Consider the following 20,779-nt stretch of genomic DNA (forward strand, 5'->3'; position numbering starts at 1 on the left):
GCTTCTCAGCCTGTGCCTGCCCAGGCGTCTCAAAAGCCATCAGGGGCTCTAAAACGCCCGCTACTTCAGATGGCAGACACAGATGTCGACACGGATACTGACTCCAGTGTCGACGACGATGAGACTAATGTAACTTCCAATAGGGCCACACGTTACATGATTGAGGCTATGAAAAATGTGTTGCACATTTCTGATGTTACCCCAGGTACCACAAAAAAGGGTATTCTGTTTGGGGAGAAAAAACTACCAGTGGTTTTTCCCCCTTCTGATGAATTAAATGAAGTGTGTGAAGAAGCGTGGGCTTCCCCCGATAAGAAACTGGTAATTTCTAAAAGGTTACTAATGACGTACCCTTTCCCGCCAGAGGATAGGTCACGTTGGGAAACATCCCCTAGGGTGGATAAAGCGCTCACACGCTTGTCAAAGAAGGTGGCACTACCGTCTCCGGATACGGCCGCCCTAAAGGAACCTGCTGATAGAAAGCAGGAGGCTATCCTGAAGTCTGTATACACACACACAGGTATTATACTGAGACCAGCTATTGCTTCAGCATGGATGTGCAGTGCTGCAGCTGCGTGGTCAGATTCCCTGTCGGAAAATATTGATACCCTAGACAGGGACACTATATTGCTAACCGTAGAGCATATTAAAGACGCAGTCTTATACATGAGAGATGCACAGAGGGATATTTGCCGGCTGGCATCTAAAATAAGTGCAATGTCCATTTCTGCCAGGAGAGGGTTATGGACTTGGCAGTGGACAGGTGATGCAGATTCTAAAAGGCACATGGAAGTTTTGCCTTATAAGGGTGAGGAGTTGTTCGGGGATGGTCTCTCGGACCTCGTTTCCACAGCAACAGCTGGGAAGTCTGCATTTTTACCCCATGTTCCCTCACAGCCAAAGAAAGCACCGTATTATCAGGTACAGTCCTTTCGGCCCCATAAGGGCAAGCGGGTTAAAGGCGCGTCCTTTCTGCCCAGAGGTAGAGGGAAAAAGCTGCAGCATACAGCCAGTTCCCAGGAGCAAAAGTCCTCCCCCGCTTCCTCCAAGTCCACCGCATGACGCTGGGGCTCCACAGGCGGAGCCAGGTACGGTGGGGGCCCGTCTCAAAAATGTCAGCAATCAGTGGGCTCGCTCATGGGTGGATCCCTGGATCTTTCAAGTAGTATCTCAGGGGTACAAGCTGGAATTCGAGACGTCTCCCCCCCGCCGTTTCCTCAAATCTTCTTGCCAACAACTCCCTCAGGCAGGGAGGCAGTGCTAGAGGCAATTCACAAGCTGTATTCCCAGCAGGTGATAGTCAAGGTGCCCCTACTTCAACAAGGATGGGGTTACTATTCCACAATGTTTGTGGTACCGAAACCGACGGTTCGGTGAGACCCATTTTAAATTTGAAATCCTTGAACACATATATAAAAAAATTCAAGTTCAAGATGGAATCGCTCAGGGAGGTTATTGCAAGCCTGGACGAGGGGGATTACATGGTATCACTGGACATCAAGGATGCTTACCTGCATGTCCCCATTTACCATCCTCACCAGGAGTACCTCAGATTTGTGGTACAGGATTTTCGTTACCAATTCCAGACGAAGCCGTTTGGTCTATCCACGGCTCCGAGGGTCTTTACCAAGGTAATGGCCGAAATGATGATACTCCTTCAAAAGAAGGGAGTTTTAATTATCCCGTACTTGGACGATCTCCTGATAAAGGCGAGGTCCAGGGAGCAGTTGTTGGTCGGGGTAGCACTATCTCAGGAGGTGCTACAACAGCACGGCTGGATTCTAAATATTCCAAAGTCACAGCTGGTCCCTACGACACGTCTACTGTTCCTGGGGATGGTTCTGGACACAGAACAGAAAAAAGTGTTTCTCCCGGAGGAGAAGGCCAAGGAGCTGTCATCTCTAGTCAGAGGCCTCCTAAAACCAAAACAGGTGTCGGTGCATCACTGCACGCGGATCCTGGGAAAGATGGTAGCTTCCTACGAAGCAATTCCATTCGGCAGGTTCCATGCAAGAACCTTTCAGTGGGACCTGTTGGACAAGTGGTCCGGATCGCATCTTCAGATGCATCGGCTGATAACCCTGTCTCCAAGGACCAGGGTGTCTCTGCTGTGGTGGCTGCAAAGTGCTCATCTTCAAGAAGGCCGCAGATTCGGCATACAGGACTGGGTCCTGGTGACCACGGATGCCAGCCTTCGAGGCTGGGGGGCAGTCACACAGGGAAGAAACTTCCAAGGACTATGGTCAAGTCAGGAGACTTCCCTACTCATAAATATTCTGGAACTGAGGGCCATTTTCAATGCCCTAAGTCAGGCAAAACCCCTGCTTCAAAACCAGCCGGTACTGATCCAGTCAGACAACATCACGGCAGTCGCCCATGTAAACCGACAGGGCGGCACGAGAAGCAGGACGGCGATGGCAGAAGCCACAAGGATTCTCCGATGGGCGGAAAATCACGTGTTAGCACTGTCAGCAGTGTTTATTCCGGGAGTGGACAACTGGGAAGCAGACTTCCTCAGCAGGCACGACCTCCACCCGGGAGAGTGGGGACTTCATCCAGAAGTTTTCCAACTGATTGTAAACCGTTGGGAAAGGCCACAGGTGGACATGGTGGCGTCCCGCCTAAACAAAAAGCTAGAAAGATATTGCGCCAGGTCAAGAGACCCTCAGGCGATAGCTGTGGACGCTCTAGTGACACCGTGGGTGTACCGGTCGGTTTATGTGTTCCCTCCTCTTCCTCTCATACCAAAGGTACCGAGGATAATAAGGAGAAGAGGAGTAAGAACTATACTCATTGTTCCGGATTGGCCAAGAAGAGCTTGGTACCCGGAACTTCAAGAAATTATCTCAGAGGACCCATGGCCTCTGCCGCTCAGACAGGACCTGCTGCAGCAGGGGCCCTGTCTGTTCCAAGACTTACCGCGGCTGCGTTTGACGGCATGGCGGTTGACCACCGGATCCTGAAGGAAAAGGGCATTCCGGAGGAAGTCATTCCTACGCTGATTAAAGCTAGGAAAGAAGTGACCGCAAACCATTATCACCGCATTTGGCGAAAATATGTTGCGTGGTGTGAGGCCAGGAAGGCCCCAACGGAGGAATTTCAGCTGGGCCGTTTTCTGCACTTCCTACAGTCAGGGGTGACTATGGGCCTAAAATTGGGTTCCATTAAGGTCCAGATTTCGGCTCTATCGATTTTCTTCCAGAGAGAACTGGCTTCACTACCTGAAGTTCAGACTTTTGTTAAGGGAGTGCTGCATATTCAGCCCCCTTTTGTGCCTCCAGTGGCACCTTGGGATCTCAACGTGGTGTTGGATTTCCTAAAGTCACATTGGTTTGAGCCACTTAAAACCGTGGAATTGAAATATCTCACGTGGAAAGTGGTCATGTTGTTGGCCTTGGCTTCGGCCAGGCGTGTATCAGAATTGGCGGCTTTGTCATGTAAAAGCCCTTATCTGATTTTCCATATGGATAGGGCAGAATTGAGGACTCGTCCCCAATTTCTCCCTAAGGTGGTATCAGCCTTTCATCTGAACCAACCTATCGTGGTGCCTGCGACTACTAAAGACTTGGAGGCTTCCAAGTTGTTGGACGTAGTCAGGGCCCTGAAAATTTATGTTTCCAGGACAGCTGGAGTCAGAAAGACTGACTCGCTATTTATCCTGTATGCGCCCCACAAGTTGGGTGCACCTGCTTCAAAGCAGACTATTACTCGCTGGATCTGTAGTACGATTCAGCTTGCACATTCTGCGGCTGGACTGCCGCATCCTAAATCAGTGAAAGCCCATTCCACGAGGAAGGTGGGCTCTTCTTGGGCGGCTGCCCGAGGGGTCTCGGCTCTTCAACTTTGCCGAGCAGCTACTTGGTCGGGGTCAAACACATTTGCTAAATTCTACAAGTTTGACACCCTGGCTGAGGAGGACCTAGAGTTTGCCCATTCGGTGCTGCAGAGTCGTCCGCACTCTCCCGCCCGTTTGGGAGCTTTGGTATAATCCCCATGGTCCTTACGGAGTCCCAGCATCCACTTAGGACGTCAGAGAAAATAAGACTTTACTCACCGGTAATTCTATTTCTAGTAGTCCGTAGTGGATGCTGGGCGCCCATCCCAAGTGCGGATTGTCTGCAATACTTGTATATAGTTATTGTTTAACTAAAGGGTTATTGTTGAGCCATCTGTTGAGAGGCTCAGTTGTGATTGGTGTGGCTGGTATGAGTCTTACCCGGGATTCAAAATCCTTCCTTATTGTGTCAGCTCTTCCGGGCACAGTATCCTAACTGAAGTCTGGAGGAGGGTCATAGAGGGAGGAGCCAGTGCACACCAGGTAGACCAAAAGCTTTCTTTTAGTTGTGCCCAGTCTCCTGCGGAGCCGCTATTCCCCATGGTCCTTACGGAGTCCCAGCATCCACTACGGACTACGAGAAATAGAATTACCGGTGAGTAAATTCTTATTATTTTCTAGTATACTATCATATAATTACAAGCTATCTGTTTTGCTAATTGATGCAGTGGTAGCATGAAATTGTTCTTTTCTCCTTTAGACTTCTTTTCTATCTCCTGTAATAGGTGGAAGGGAACTTGTCGTCTTCCCCTCCCAGATAGATCAGAGCATGTTACAACCTCCACCTCTCCACTCCAGAGAGATCAGCATCTGTCACCCCCCCAAGAGAGATCAGAACATGTCACTCTCCCCGCTTTCCCAATTAACCCCCCCATGCCAGAGGCAGTGGATTTTTGGGCAGGTGTGTCACAGGGATGGGAATTGTAACATGTCACGGACTGAGCCGGCGGGTACGAATTTGGACACCGATGCTGAGGGGAGGGGGGATGGGGGTGTTTATGTAGTCACAACAGCCTTGGGGAGGACGCAGAGGGACTTAATGTTTTAAAAGTGATTGTGTATTGTAAATAGGATAAAAGAGTTACCGATCGCTGGGCATGCAAACGCCCCGGGGTCATTCCTATTTTTGGAACTCCCACAGACATACATACAGAAAATATAATGCTGTGTTTTATGTCAATGTACAGTGCCCAATTACAAGTAGAAGTCATATACCAAAATGATTTTATTAGAAATTTGTAGTGAAATGAGTGATCATGATGTACTGTACATGACAAAGAAATGACAAATATTAATCCATTATCGTTTAGTGTCCACATTACTTTAGTGAGTATGACATTGCATTTCTTTGTTTCACCTGCAGTACGTAAGCTCCTGCTCTTCTATCCCAGAGTGGCAGCAGCCATGTAAAATCACCACATATATTCCTGATGAGCATTCTATGGCTACAAGGTTTATGGCATTGTGATGTTAGCAGTTGAAAGGTCTGTTTCTACCATATGTTGATATTGGTGAAAATGATTATCTGAATAGGAAAACAACACAGAAACCTTTATGTTTAATTTCAGAAAAAAGAATTACTAGAGGCTATACATTTACCAAAACTTTTGACCGCAGAAATGTATTGGACTAGCTCATCTGGCCCTGGGGTGAACTATATATAGCTCTGATCTGTCACATTAATTTATGTAAGTTTTGAGTATATTAGTCACCACATTAGTAGTCATGCTATTCCACGTAGCAATTTGCTTTGCTATGCCATTTTGTTACATAGAAACATATAATCTGATGGCAGAAAAGAGACACTTGGCCCATCTAGTCTGCCTTTTTTTAACCTCTTGGTAACCTCAACCCTATTTGAGCCTTAGGGGTCTATTCATGAAGCAGTGAAAAGAGTGGAGAAGTGAGCCAGTGGAGAAGTTGCCCATGGCAACCAATCAGCTGCTCTGTATAATTTTATAGTATGCAATTCTAAATTTTACTACAATGCTGATTGGTTGCCATGGACAACTTCTCCACTGGCTTACTTCTCCGTTCTTTTCACTGCTTCATGAATAGACCCCTTAATTCTTTGTAAGGATATCCTTATGCCTATCTCAAGCATAGGCGTGCGCAGGGGGGGTGCCTGGTGCGCACAGGCACCCCCTAATGTCAAGGACCCTGATCTCACATGCCTGATGCAGCGATCGCCGAGCAGGCTGATTACTGTCCCCTCTGCGCTGCACCCTGTCAGGACTGCACTACTGACTGGACGGCTGGGTTAATCAAGGGTGCCACTGCCACCGGCTTTCAAACTCCCGGCTCCACCTCCATGTACCATACCCTCCAACATTTTACACATGAAAATTGGTACAAATTAGAAAAGGGGGCGTGGCCACAGGTAAAGGGGCGTGGCTACATCCATTTTCCTATACTTTCAATGGAAGATTGGAGAGCCAAAAGTCGGTACAGACCTTTAAAAAAAGGTACTGTACCTGCTAAAAAGGTACAGCTTGAAGGTATGATGTACAAAAACAGCGTGATGAGACGTGATGATGTCATGCTGCTCGCAAGCCCACCCAGTGGCGTAAGTTCGCCCCAGTCGCCCGGAGGCATGATAAAATGCTGGTGCCCCCCCCCCCCCCTATACATATAGGAATATATATATATATATATATATATATATATATAAAATGAAGAAGTGGCACTCACGGGACTTGATTGATAAAAATAAGACTCAGGACACGGCAGTCTCAGATGAAAGATCTTTCAGCTGAGACCGCCGTGTCCTGAGTATTATTTTTATCAATCAAGTCCCGTGAGTGCCACTTCATTGATTTAGCTACAAGGTCCCACAGACCTGTTAGGAGGCACCTGGGCATTAACTGGAGGAGGAGAGAGTGCCGGCACTTTTATATATATATATATATATATATATACACACCATATGTAGATATCTGGTACTTGGGGTGAACAGTAGCAGCGTACTCACAATAGTACTTTCACAATAGTAGTATAGATACGGGATGCGGTCAAGATGCCGCCGGCCGGAATCCCGGCGGTCGAAATACCGACGCCGGAATCCCGACCGCCACAATCCCGACATATTCTCCCTCCGTGGATGTCCACGACACCCATAGGGGGAGAATATAATAGTGTGCCGAGCGAAGCGAGCCCGCAAGGGGCTGCGTTCCGCTCGCCACCCCTGTCAGGATTGTGTGGTCGGGATTCCGGCGTCGGTATTTCGACCTCCGGGATTCCGGCCGGCGGCATTTAGTACTGATCCCATAGATACACATACCTCTTTCACTTACACAAACCTCTTTCAATTAAACAGACACACACATGCCTCTTTCAATTACACACACACACACACACATGCATCTTTCACTTACACACACACGCCTTTCACTTACACACACACACACACACACGCATCTTTCACTTACACACACATGCATGTCTTTTACTTAAACACACTCACATGCCTCTCACGTAAACCCACACTCACATGCCTCTTTCACTTACACACATATGCATCTTTCAATTACACACACACACACGCCTTTTTCAATTACACACACACAATTACACACACACATGCCTCTTTCACTTAAACAGACACACCCATGCCTCTTTCAATTACACACACACAATTACACACACACATACCACGCCTCATTCAATTACACACACTCACATGCCTTTCACTTACACGCTCACATGCCTTTCACTTACATACACACACGCCTATTTCAATTACACACAAACACACAGCTACACACCCACAATTACACACACATGCCTCTTTCAATTAAACAGACACACACATGCCTCTTTCAACTACACACACAATTACACACACACACACACACACACACACACACACACACACACACACACACACACCACGCCTCATTTAATTACACACACAATTACACACAATTACACACACACACCTCATTTAATTACACACACAATTACACACACACTTACACACAATTACACACACACCACGCCTCATTTAATTACACACACACACACATACACACACGTCTTTTTCACTTAAACACACAACTTTCGTTAAAACACACAGACACACACACCTCCCTTAAAATTATCAACACACATAAACAGTCAGTGTTGCCAATATTTATTAAAGATACCCCCAGTAATCAACCCCATACACACACATACACCACACACACCACACACACACACCACACATACACAGTGCAGCAGCATGAGGCAGGTGGTGCCAGTGCCTACCTTCGGCTAGCAGCAGGATGGAGGAAGAGAGAGCTATAGACGGCCGGCTCTTCTGGAAGTGCCTGTGATCAGCTGTGCGCTGGAGCTCCCCCTAGCTGCAGCCAGCTGCCAGCTCGTCTCTGTGGATACGAGGAGGCAGCTGCTGCAGCCGTGTCACGACACTGACACCGATCCTCCATCCACATTCGGCGCAGCGGCGATTGATTGTCGGGCAGTGGGAGGCAATGGAGGACAGGTGCCCCCTTGAGGTCAGGAGCCCGGCGGCAGCCGACTCCACTGCCTCCCACAGTTCCGCCACTGAGCCCACCCATCACATGCCCACCTCTCTCCTTCTATTCTATGCCAACACCAGCCACTGATGAGCAGCATGCAGCCAATGTTCAATACTGGTAGGCGGTCGGCAGCAGCATTAACACGTCACACGTTTTCCCAGCAGCAGCAGTACTAGTGTGCGACTGTCAGTGTCAGCTTGCAGGGGAAAGAGAGGGGGGAGCCAGATCAGGCTGAAGAGGAGCAGTGTAATTTCAGTGAGTGCCATCAGGGGTGTTTGTTTAGTGCACATCACAACATCTGACAATGCATCTGCATTATTAGGACTGGTACAAGGGTGGATATTTTATATTGCGTTGACCGTCAATAGATGATGCTAGACACGCCCAAAAGGCGGTGCTAGACACACCCCTCCAACAGTGCACCACCTAATAAAATGTGCTGCGCACGCCTATGATCTCAAGCATCTTTAGATTGATCTACTGTCTCAGTCTTTACCACGTCTGATGGGAAGCTATTCCACTTATCCACTACCCTTTCTGTGAAGTAATTTTTCTCAAATTTCCACTGAACCTACCTCCCTCCAGTTTCAGTGCATGTCTTCATGTCTTCATGTTCTAATATTTCTCTTCCTTTGAAGAATGTCTCCCTTTTGTACCTTGTTAAATCCCTTGATATATTTTAAAGGTTCTATCATGTCCCCCTTTTCCCTTCTATGCTAAATCCTTAGACGAGGTCCTCTTCAGTTAATGTAGTATCCACCAGTCTGAGGTGGCTACTTGAATTGACACCTAAATATCACACTACTGTGATCACGATTAAAAACTACTTATTACAAGAATGTTTTTGGTTATCAGATATATATGGTAGACTAATTTTCTCTTACGACCTAGGGGATACTGGGAATCCATTTAGTACCATGGGGTATAGACGGGTCCACTAGGAGCCATGGGCACTTTAAGAAATTGGTAGTGTGCGCTGGCTCCTCCCTCTGTGCCCCTCCTACCAGACTCAGTTTAGAAAATGTGCCCAGAGGAGTCGGTCACGTCTCGGAAAGCTCCTGAAGAGTTTTCTGCATTTATTTTCTGTGTTTGTTGTTTTCAGGCAGGACTGGATGGCACCAGCCTGCCTGCTTCGTGGGTCTTAGGGGGAATAACGGCCCAACCTCTTGAAGGGTTAATGGTTCCATTCCCCGCTGACAGGACACTAGCTCCTGAGGGAACAATTCGCAAGCCCCACCACAGCGAGCGTATATTCCTGCAGCACGCCGCCACCCTAACAGAGCCAGAAGAATGAAGAGTGATGAGTACTAAGCGGGCGTACCAGTTAGCAGGGTGCCGGCCATTATGGTGGCATTGTTGGACCGGAGACACACGGCTTCTAAACGGGGCAGACTGCGTCTCCCGCTGTGTACGGACACAGACGCTGAACAGCAGACACAGTACCCAGACTGGCAACAAAGCCATAAAAGGAGTCTGTCTCCATTTTATGCACTTAGACACATACAGCCAGTATAAAAAAGAGCGGGAATGACCGCGCACCATTGAAGGGGTGGGGCTTCACTATGAGAAGATCCAGCATCTCACAAGCGCCATTTTCTCTCTGCAGCTGACACAGACGCTAACTGACAGATGCTCAGCTCTTCCGGAGAGACTCCAGATTACCTCAGCGGTACCAGGGAATCATAGCAGGGGGGGAGCTATTATTAGTGTACTAAGTCCCTAATCTAGGGACTTAGACTGCGAACCGGCTAAGCTTGGCATTAGCGTTAAGGGCGCTGTGTGCTCGTTCCATTTTCCCTCTGTGTCTCCCTGGAAGGGCTCTTTGTGGGTTAATTGTGCATTTAACCTTTTCCTGTGTGTGTGTGCTGTCACTATACAGTATGTCAGGCAAAGAGTGTTTCATGTAGTGTCCCTTCCCAGGCTAGTGGGACAGAACCAGCATGGCTTGACTCCATTAGGGGAATGATTTCCACAATCTCTACTAAGTTATCTCGGACCGAGAAAGAGACGCAATACTTAAGACAATCTATGACTGAGTTTATAAAAAGAGATTCAGTACCCAAACCAGCGTCTCGGTCCCCTGCCATTTGTCCGCAAAAACACACTTTGGCCCATATCCTGCACTCTGACTCGGATGGTGAGGAGTTAGAAATGGGGGAGGGGGAGGTGGACTCAGAGGTGGGGGAGGGTACTCTGTTGCAGGGAAAAGAGGTTCTCATAGAGGCTATCAGAGAAGTTCTAAATATCCCTGATAAGGTGACAGAGGAGAGTGAGGAATCTTATTTTAATATAAAAAAGAAATCCTCAGCCACTTTTCCTGTGTCAAAGGAACTTAGGGGGTCATTCCGAGTTGATCGCTCGCTAGCTATTTTTTGCAGCGCTGCGATCAGATAGTCTCCGTCTGTGGGGAAGTGTATTTTCCCTTTGGAAGTGTGCGAACGCTTGTGCAGACGAGCGGTACAAAAAGGTTTTGTGCAGTTTCTGAGTAGGTCTGAACTTACTCAGCTGCTGCGATCACTTCTGCCTGTCCGGTCCCGGAATTGATGTCAGACACCCGCCCTGCAAACGCTTGGAGACACCTGCGTTTTTCCAACCACTCCCTGTAAATGGTCACTTGACACCCATAAACGCCTTCTTCTTGTCAATTTTCTTGCGGTCGGCTGTGCGAATGGATTCTTTGTTAAATCCATCGCCCAGCACGATCCGCTTTGTACCCGTATGACGCGCCTGTGCAGCATTGCAGTGCATACGCATGCGCAGTTTTGCCGAGTTTTGACCTGATCGCAGCGCTGCAAAAAAAAGCTTGCGTGCGATCAGGTCGGAATGACCCCCTTAATACCCTGTTTGAAGAACCGTGGGTTAGTCCTGATAGCAAATTTCAAATCCCTAAACTGTTGTTATCATCCTTTCCCTTTCCTCCTGAGGACTGAGAAAATCCACCGATAGTGGATGCATCTGATCCAGGCTTTCAAGAAAAATTGTATAGCCTGTCCCGGTGCAGCCTCACTAATACCACTTTCATACCATTACTGCAGGGACTTACCCAGGAATACGGTCCCGGGATCATGTAGGGACATTCCCAGGTTAGGCGCCTTTCACACCGCAGTCAGCAGCCTGGCATATTGCCGGGTTGCTGACGTCAGCGTTGACGCGCCGCCCATACATAGAGAGTGAACAAAAGCCGGGTCATGAACATAGAGAGTGAACAAAAGCCGCACATGAACATGGATTATGCGCGTTCATGTGCCAAAAACCCGTGTTCAGAGGTGCTGGTGTGAAAGGGGTATAAAAGACGCGGCTCATCGTAAAATTGAGACTAAGCACAAATCCTTGTATACAGCTGCTGGGGTGGCCCAGAGTCCCACTATAGCATGTGGTTGATTATTAGAGCCATTGCCAAATGGTCGGGTAACCTGATTGAAGGGTTAGACACCTTGCTTCATCTTATTCCTACAGCATATACAGGACTCTGCGAATTTTATGGTGGAAGCCATAAAAGAAATAGGCATGCTTAATGCACGCACTACAGCTATAGCAGTGTCTGCATGCAGGGGTTTATAGCTACAACAGTGGACTGTGGATGCGGACTCCAGGAAAGGCGTGGAAGGCCTACCTTTCACAGGCGAGGCCTTATTTGGAAATGAACAAGACAAATGGATCTCCAAAGCTACTGCGGGTAAATCCACAGACCTTCCTTCTGCAGCTCCCGCAGCTAGGAAGGCCTACTCAGGTCTCAATTTACAGTCCTTTCGGACTGCCAAGTTTAGGGGCAAACCCAGAGGTTCTTCTACAGCCACCAGAGGCGCTAGAGGTAAACCACAGAAACCAGCAACTGCCGGTTCACAGGAACAGGGCTTAAGCTCTGCTTCCTCAAAACCTTCCGCATGACGGTGGACCACGATGCCTGGAACACTAGCAGGTGGGAGCCCGGCTAAAGTTCTTCAGTCACATCTGGACAAGTTCGTGCCAGGATCCCTGGGTCATAGATCTTATTTCCCAGGGCTACAGACTGGAGTTCCAGGAGCTCCCACCTTCAGGCTTACCAGTTTCACAAGAGGCAAGTATAACTTTACAGGACGCCATTCAAAAATTGGTACAGACTCGGGTCATTATTCCAGTTCCACCTCATCTGCAAAACAAGGGGTACTATTCCAACTTGTTTGTAGTACCGAAACCGGACGGTTTGTTAAGACCGATTCTGAACCTTAAGTCGTTGAACCCGTACTTACGAGTGTTCAAATTCAAGATGGAGTCTCTGAGAGCGGTGATCTCAGGTCTGGAGGAGTGGGAATTCCTAGTGTCTCTGGATATCAAGGATGCGTACTTTCACATTCCGATCTAGCCACCTCATCAAGCTTATAGACGGTTTGCACTGCAGGACTGTCACTACCATTTTCAGGCCCTGCCATTTGGTCACCGAGGCACAGAGGGTGTTCACCAAAGTGATGGCAGAGATGATGTTTCTACTCCGTGAACAGGGAGTGAACATAATTCCGTACCTGGACGATCTTCTGATAAAGGCACCGTCTAGGGGGGTCATTCCGAGTTGACCGCTCGCTAGCTATTTTTTACAGCGCTGCAAACAGATAGTCGCCGCCTATAGGGGAGTGTATTTTTGCTTTGCAAGCGTGCGATCGCATGTGCAGCCGAGCACTACAAAAAAGTTTTGTGCAGTTTCTGAGTAGCCCAGTACTTACTCAGCCGCTGAGATCACTTCAGCCTGTTTTTGCCCGGAATTGAAGTCAGACACCCGCCCTGCAAACGCTTCGACACGCCTGCGTTTTTCCAACCACTCCCAGAAATCTGTCAGTTGACAGCCACAAACGCCCTCTTTCTGTCAATCTCCTTGCGATTGGCTATGCGAATGGATTCTTCTTAAAATCAATCGCTCAGCAACGATCCGCTTTGTACCCGTACGACGCGCCTGCGCATTGCGATGCATACGCATGTGCAGTTCTGACCTGATCACTGCGCAGTGAAAAATCCTAGCGTGCGATCAGGTCGGAATGACCCCCAGGGAGTGGTTGTTGGACAGCATTGGCCTCTCAACCAGACTACTCCTGGATCACGGGTGGATTCTGAACCTACCAAAATCTCAGCTAGAGCCAACACAGATAATTTCTTTCCTGGGAATGATACTGGACACAGAGTCTCAGAGAGTGTTCATTCCCTTGGAAAAGGCAATGGTAATCCAGTCGATGGTCCTGGCTGTCCTGAAGCCAACCCGGATCTTGGTGCATCTGTGCATTCGCCTTCTGGGGAGAATGGTGGCCTCTTACGAGGCGATTCAGTACGGAAGGTTTCATGCGAGGCCCTTACAGCTGGATCTGTTGGACAAATGGTCCAGATCGCATCTTCACATGCACCAGAGGATCCGTCTGTCGCCATAAGCCAAGATCTCCTTCCTGTAGTGACTACAGACTTCTCACCTAGTCGAGGGTCAGAGGTTCGAGATTCAGAATTGGATCCTGCGAACCACAGACGCAAGCCTCAGAGGTTGGGGTGCAGTCACCAAGGGGGTGGAGTTTCAAGGAAGATGGTCAAGTCAGGAAGTCGTCCTTCCAAAAAACATCCTGGAACTCAGGGCTATACTTCTGCAGGCCTCATCTCTTCTTCAGAATCAGGCCATTCAGGTCCAGTCAGACAATGTGACGGCAGTGACGTACATAAACAGGGCGGAACCTTTAGTAGAGCCGCAATGTCAGAGGTGTCAAGAATTCTCCTCTGGGCGGAAAAACACGCTGGGGGCGTTGTCAGCAGTCTTCATTCCGGGAGTAGACAACTGGGAAGCAGACTTCCACAGCAGACAAGACCTGCACCTGGGGGAGTGAGGCCTTCACCCGGAAGTGTTCCGGTGGTTGACACGTCTGTGGGGATATCCATAGATTGACATGATGGCCTCTCGAGGCAACAAGAAGCTCAAGCGGTATTGTTCCAGGTCGAGGGACCCACAAGCAGTGGTGGTAGACGCTCTGACAACTCAGTGGGTCTACCAGCTGGTGTACATGTTTCCTCCACTTCCGCTGATCCCAAGAATTCTAAAAAGAATAAAAAGGGAAAAGGTTCAAGCAATCCTCATTGCCCTGGACTGGCCTTGAAGAGCCTGGTATACAGATCTTCTCGGGATGCTGCTTGAAGATCCGTGGCCTCCACCTCTTTGCGAGGATCTTCTGCAACAGAAGTCGGGATGTTCATCTATCAAGACTTACCGCGGCTACGTTTAATGGTGTGGAAGTTGAACGGTTGATTCTAGCCAGGAGAAGGATTCCTGACAAGGTCATCCCGACTATGATCCAAGCCAGGAAGGGGGTAACGTCTAAACATTACCACCGTATTTGGAAGAAATATGTCTCTTGGTGTGCGTTCAGACAATGGTGGTCATTCCGAGTTGATCGCTCGCTAGCTGTTTTTAGCAGCCGTGCAAACGCTATGCTGCCTCCCACTGGGAGTGTATTTTAGCTTAGCAGAAGTGCGAACGAAAGGATCACAGACCGGCTACAATGTTTTTTTTGTGCAGTTTTAGAGTAGCTCAATACCTACTCAGCGCTTGCGATGACTTCAGACTGTTCAGTTCCTGTTTTGACGTCACAAACACGCCCTGCCACGCCTGTGTTTTTCCTGGCATGCCTGGGTTTTTTCGACCACTCCCTGAAAATGGTCAGTTGACACCCAGAATCGTCCACTTCATGTCAATCACTCTGCGGCCAGCAGTGCGACTGAAAAGGATCGCTAGACCTTGTGTGAAACTACATTGGGGGTCATTCCGAGTTGTTCGCTCGCAAGCTGGTTTTAGCAGCTTTGCACACGCTAAGCCGCCGCCTACTGGGAGTGAATCTTAGCTTATCAAAATTGCGAACGAAAGATTAGCAGAATTGCGAATAGACACTTCTTAGCAGTTTCTGAGTAGCTCCACACTTACTCGGCATCTGCGATCAGTTCAGTGCTTGTCGTTCCTGGTTTGACGTCACAAACACACCCAGCGTTCGCCCAGACACTCCCCCGTTTCTCCAGCCACTCCCGCGTTTTTCCCAGAAACGGTAGCGTTTTTTCGCACACACCCATAAAACGGCCAGTTTCCGCCCAGAAACACCCACTTCCTGTCAATCACACTACAATCACCAGAACGAAGAAAAAACCTTGTAATGCCGTGAGTAAAATACCTAACTGCATAGCAAATTTACTTGGCGCAGTCGCACTGCGGACATTGCGCATGCGCATTAGCGACTAATCGCTCCGTTGCGAGAAAAAAATACAGAGCGAACAACTCGGAATGACCACCATTGTTCGTTGTAAAAGTACATCGCGCGTGCGCATTGCGCCACATACGCATGCGCAGAAGTGCCATTTTTTTGCCTCATCGCTGCACAGCGAACGAATGCAGCTAGTGATCAACTCGGAATAACCACCAATATTCAGTGGTGGAATTTTATCTGTGATGTTTCCTTCTTTTTCTGCAGTCGGGAGTGAATGTGGGCCTACGTCTAGGTTCCATAAAAGTACAGATTTCGGCCTTGTCTATTTTCTTTCAGAAACAATTAGCTTTTCTCCCTGAGGTCCAGACGTTCTTCGATTTTTAACACTTTCACACCCCTACCCACAGATAAGCATGCACGGATCTCACTGATCCGTGCATGCCTATCAGAATACGGATAAAAAAAGCAGGTCTATTTTAAAACTGCTTTTTTTTACGAATTCTATGATTTACCGGCAGTGTTTGGCTTTTGCCGGCAGTGATTGTGAATACGAATTCTTAGTAAATTACCGAGTTGTATAAAATAACAGGCGTGTTTGACCGATGGTGTATTCATTCGTATTTGTGATCTCTGCCATTAAAAATAAATACGAATGCCCTCATCACTGCCGAGATTTCTGTTTAGTAAATTCCCGAGATGGCACTTTGAAATAAATAAAAATAAATTGGTCAAAATCTGGAGCTTAGTAAATATACCCCCATATGTTACAGACATTAGGTCGACAGGGTCAAAAGGTCGATATTAAAAAGGTAGACAGTACAAAAGGTCGAAAGGGTCAAAATGTCGACAGGGTCAAAAGGTCGACATGAAAATGGTCGACATAAAAAAGGTAGACACCATGTTTTTTGCATTTTTGTGGTTTATGTGGATAGTTTTGTTATCTGGGACCCCCAATTGTAAAAAGGCATACCCTCGCGGGGCTCGCTTCGCTCGCCACGCTTCGTGCTCGGTGGCTCGCTGCGCTCGCCACCAGGTTTATAACCAACTCTGTGCCGACATGGAGAGAGAAGGTATGAAATAGTCCAAAAACATGTTACATTTAAAAAAAACATTTGTCTATTTTATGTCGACCATTTTCACGTCGACCTTTTGACCCTGTTGACCTTTTGACCCTGTCGGCCTTGTGTACTGTCTACCTTTTTTCATGTCGACCTTTGACCCTGTCGACCTAATGTCTGTCTAACAAATGGTCTCTATCTATTGACTGTCTAACTAGACAATGTCTATCTATCAACCGGATACCGTTACGGACACCTCTGCTACTTCAAAGTCTTTGGATGTTGTGAGGGCTTTGAAGGTGTATGTAAAGAGAACCGCTCGTCACAGGAAATCGGACTCACTGTTGTTCTCTATGATCCCATTAAAATTGGGTGTCCTGCTTCAAAGCAGTCAATTGCAAGCTGGATCAGGCTCACTATCCAGCATGTTTATTCCACGGCAGGTTTGCTGGTACCAGAATCTGTTCAGGCCCACTCTACTAGGTCGGCGGGTTCTTCTTGGGCGGCTGCCCGGGGTATCTCGGCTTTACAGCTCTGCCGAGCAGTTACTTGGTCAGGTTCGAACATGTTTGCTAGGTTTTACAAGTTCGATACTTTGGCCTCTGAGGACCTTCAGTTTGGTCAATCAGTTCTGCAGGAACCTCTGCACTCTCCCACCCGGATTGGAAGCTTTGGTACTTCCCCATGGTACTAAATGGATTCCCAGTATCCCTTAGGACGTAAGAGAAAATAAGATTTGAATTACCTACCGGTAAATCCTTTTCTCGTAGTCCATAGGGGATACTGGGCGCCCGCCCAGTGTTTTGTTCTTCCTGCACTGTTACTTGGTTAAGTGTTCTGGTTGGTTCAGCTGTTGCTGTTCCTGTTTCAAGTTTGGTTAGCTTGGCTTTCCTCTTGTTTTGTGTGCTGGTTCGTAATCTCACCACTTTCCTTATCTATCCTTCTCTCAAAGTATGTCCGTCTCCCCAGGCACAGTTTCCTAGACTGAGTCTGGTAGGAGGGGCATAGAGGGAGGAGCCAGCGCACACTATCAATTTCTTAAAGTGCCCATGGCTCCTTGTGGACCCGTCTATATCCCATGGTACTAAATGGATTCCCAGTATTTCCTATGGACTACGAGAAAAGGATTTACCGGTAGGTAATTAAAATCCTATTTTTTCTAAAGCTTGTAGTGCAATAGTGCATTTATATTAGAGATGCGCTAAGAACTGCGTAAATCCGAACCCTCACATCTCTAATTATATTAGGTTATTTTTTATTATGTTATGTTCATTTTAATACATTTTACTATTACTGTATACCACAGAGAACTTTAATTTTTGTACGAGTCAGTCCACAGTGCTACCTTTTTGTATTTTTTGGGGGGTGTATGGCTGTCTAAGTCAACCAGAAAAAGATCAACAGTGTCTAGGTCTACCCCAAAAAGGTTGACAGTCACAAGGTCGATACACAAAAAAGGTTGACACGGAAAAGGTCAACACAGGAAACGGTTGACATGAGGTTTTTTCATTTTCTTGTGTCGTTTACTCTGTAAAGTGGCCGCGTCCCTTTGCATCGCTCGCTTCAGGTTATGATTGTAGTCCACATGGATTGTAAAGTATGAAAAAAGTAAAAACATGGAAAAAGAATTGTAAAAAAAAGTATGTCGACCACTAGTGGTCGACCTTATCAATGTTGACTTAGCATCCGGATACCTTTTTTTTCTATTACGTCCTTGAGGATGTTGGGGACACCAAAAGAACCATGGATATAGACGGATCCGCAGGAGACATGGGCACTTTTAGACTTTCTAAGGGGGCGTGACCTGGCTCCTCCCTCTATATCCCTCCCCAGACTCAGTTTAGAAAATGTGCCCTGCGAAATGGAGGCACTCGGGGGAGCTCTTAGAGTTTCTCTGAAAAATCTTAATGTTAGGTTTTTTATTTTGGGGAGATCTGCTGGCTACAGACTCCCTGCTTCGTGGGAAAGAGGGGAGAGCAGTCTAGACCCACTTCTAATGAGTTTCAGGGCTCTGCTGCTGCTGACAGGATGCCTTCAGCTCCTGAGGGGAGATGAACGCCTGGCTCTCCTGGATGCTCGCTCCCACAGCTTGCCGTCCCCCCTCTTCAAGCCAGAAGAGGAAAATACATCTTCTCTTCAACAAAGACGGCATATAGAGGTACCGCGCAGCATGATTTGCTCAGTGCGCGCCAGGCTCCCGGTCTGTACACACCGCTGGGGGGGGAGTGCGCCCTGGGGAGCTAAAAATACATCATAAATAAGGCTGGCATATCTGTACAGTGCCCTGGCACTGCCCGCAAACCCCCGCCAGGATAAACATGTAAAAATAAGCGGGAAGAAGCGCGCTATGCTGGGGGGCGGGGCTTCTTCCTCCAGGCTCACTCGGCGCCATTTCCTCCTCCAAGCAGCAGCGCTGGTCCTTCCTCACAGCAGACAAGTACCAGGGGCTATAAAAACGAGGGGGGGAGGGGGGGATTATTTCTATATAGATATATAGTGCTGCAGCTCTGTGACACTTAAGGGTGTTTTCAGACCTGCACTTTGGCGCTGGGGTGTGAGCTGGCTCCTTTCCTTTTGTTCCCTCACAGGCTTTTGTTTGGGTGCTGAGACAACATGTCTGAGGCAGAATTTTCCTCTCAAGGGGATAATTTATTGGGGACACCAAATGTTTTGGCTGATTGGTCAACTGCTTTAAATGCTAATGTTACACTGTTAAATCAAAAGTTTGCTGAATCTGACTCTCAACTGCAGATTTGGAAGAAATCCGTAGATGACGCTTTATTTCAAGGGTCACTGAAACGTAGTGTTGACCAATTAGATGACACAGATACCGGCACGGACTCTGATACCGATGCCGATTATGCTGATTCTAGGTTAGATCCTAAATTGGCTAAGAGTATTCAATATATGATTGTGGCTGTCAAAGACATATTACGTATTGACGAGGACCCCTTTACACCAGAAACGAGGGTCCTTATTTACAAAGAAAAGAGACGCTCTGTGTCTTTTCCTCCTTGTTTTGAACTAAATGACCTTTTTGATGGCATTTGTAATACACCTGATAAGAAATTTCTCATTCCTAATAGGATCAAGGTGGCATACCCCTTTCCCGCAGCTGATAGGGATAAGTGGGAAATACCACCCACAGTAGACAAAGCGCTAGCACGCTTGTCTAAACAGGTAGCGCTCCCTGCGGCTCAGTCGACGACTCTTAAGGAGCCGGCTGATCGTAAGCAGGAGGCTACTTTAAAAGCTATTTTTACTACCACGGGGACGCAGCTTAGACCGCTTATAGCGTCAGCGTGGGTTAGTAGCGCCATTGAAAAATGGGCTGAAAGTTTATCTGCGGATTTAGATACTCTAGATAGGGATAGCATCCTAGTGACACTTGGTTATATCAGGGACGCGGCTGCGTACGTGAAAGAGGCTGCAAGAGATGCTGGCCTCCTGGGGGCTAAGGCTAATGCTATGTCAATTGCGGCTAGGCGTGAGCTATGGACTCATCAATGGAATGCTGACGCTGATTCCAAAAAAAATATGGAGTCCCTTCCCTTTAAGGGTGGGGAACTGTTTGGTGACGGCCTTACTGATTTAGTATCAGCGGCCACAGCGGTTAAGTCTACTTATTTACCTAATGCTCCTGCGCAACAAAAGAAACTGCACTATCAAATGCAGTCCTTTCGGCGCAATAAATATAGAAAAGGCCAAGGTAACTTCTTCCTCGCTACCAGAGGTAGAGGAAGGGGCAAGAGAACTCCCGCCTCCTCGAGTTCACAAAAGCAGAGTTCTAGTCTGTGGAGCAATACAAAAATTATGTCAAAATCAGGTTGTGATCCCGGTCCCCCGGGCCCAACAAGGGGAAGGGTTTTATTCAAGCCTATTTGTAGTGCCGAAGCCGGATGGCTCGGTACGACCAATCCTCAACCTAAAATCTCTAAAAAAAAATTCTGAAGAAATTCAAATTCAAGATGGAGTCTCTCCGAGCGGTGATCTGCAGCCTGGAGGAGGGGGAATTCATGGTGTCTTTGGACATAAAGGATGCCTACCTTCATGTTCCCATTTATCCCCCTCATCAGAGTTATCTCCGGTTTGCAATCCAGGATACTCATTACCAATTTCAGACGTTGCCGTTTGGCCTGGCCACGGCTCCAAAGATTTTCACAAAAGTCATGG

General features: G+C 47.8%; 1 long non-coding RNA gene across 1 annotated transcript in view; it reads left to right on the forward strand.

Annotated features, from left to right (window-relative positions):
- The window catches only part of LOC135055415 (uncharacterized), a 229,792-nt gene that overhangs the window by 34,139 nt on the left and 174,874 nt on the right, over nucleotides 1-20,779 (forward strand). Inside the window, exon 2 of the long non-coding RNA XR_010243749.1 lies at nucleotides 5,199-5,319. This is a non-coding gene — a long non-coding RNA (uncharacterized LOC135055415). The remainder of the gene's footprint in view (nucleotides 1-5,198; nucleotides 5,320-20,779) is intronic.

The sequence above is a fragment of the Pseudophryne corroboree genome, chromosome 3, assembly GCF_028390025.1.
Source record: "Pseudophryne corroboree isolate aPseCor3 chromosome 3, aPseCor3.hap2, whole genome shotgun sequence".
In the NCBI taxonomy this organism is placed as follows: domain Eukaryota; kingdom Metazoa; phylum Chordata; class Amphibia; order Anura; family Myobatrachidae; genus Pseudophryne; species Pseudophryne corroboree.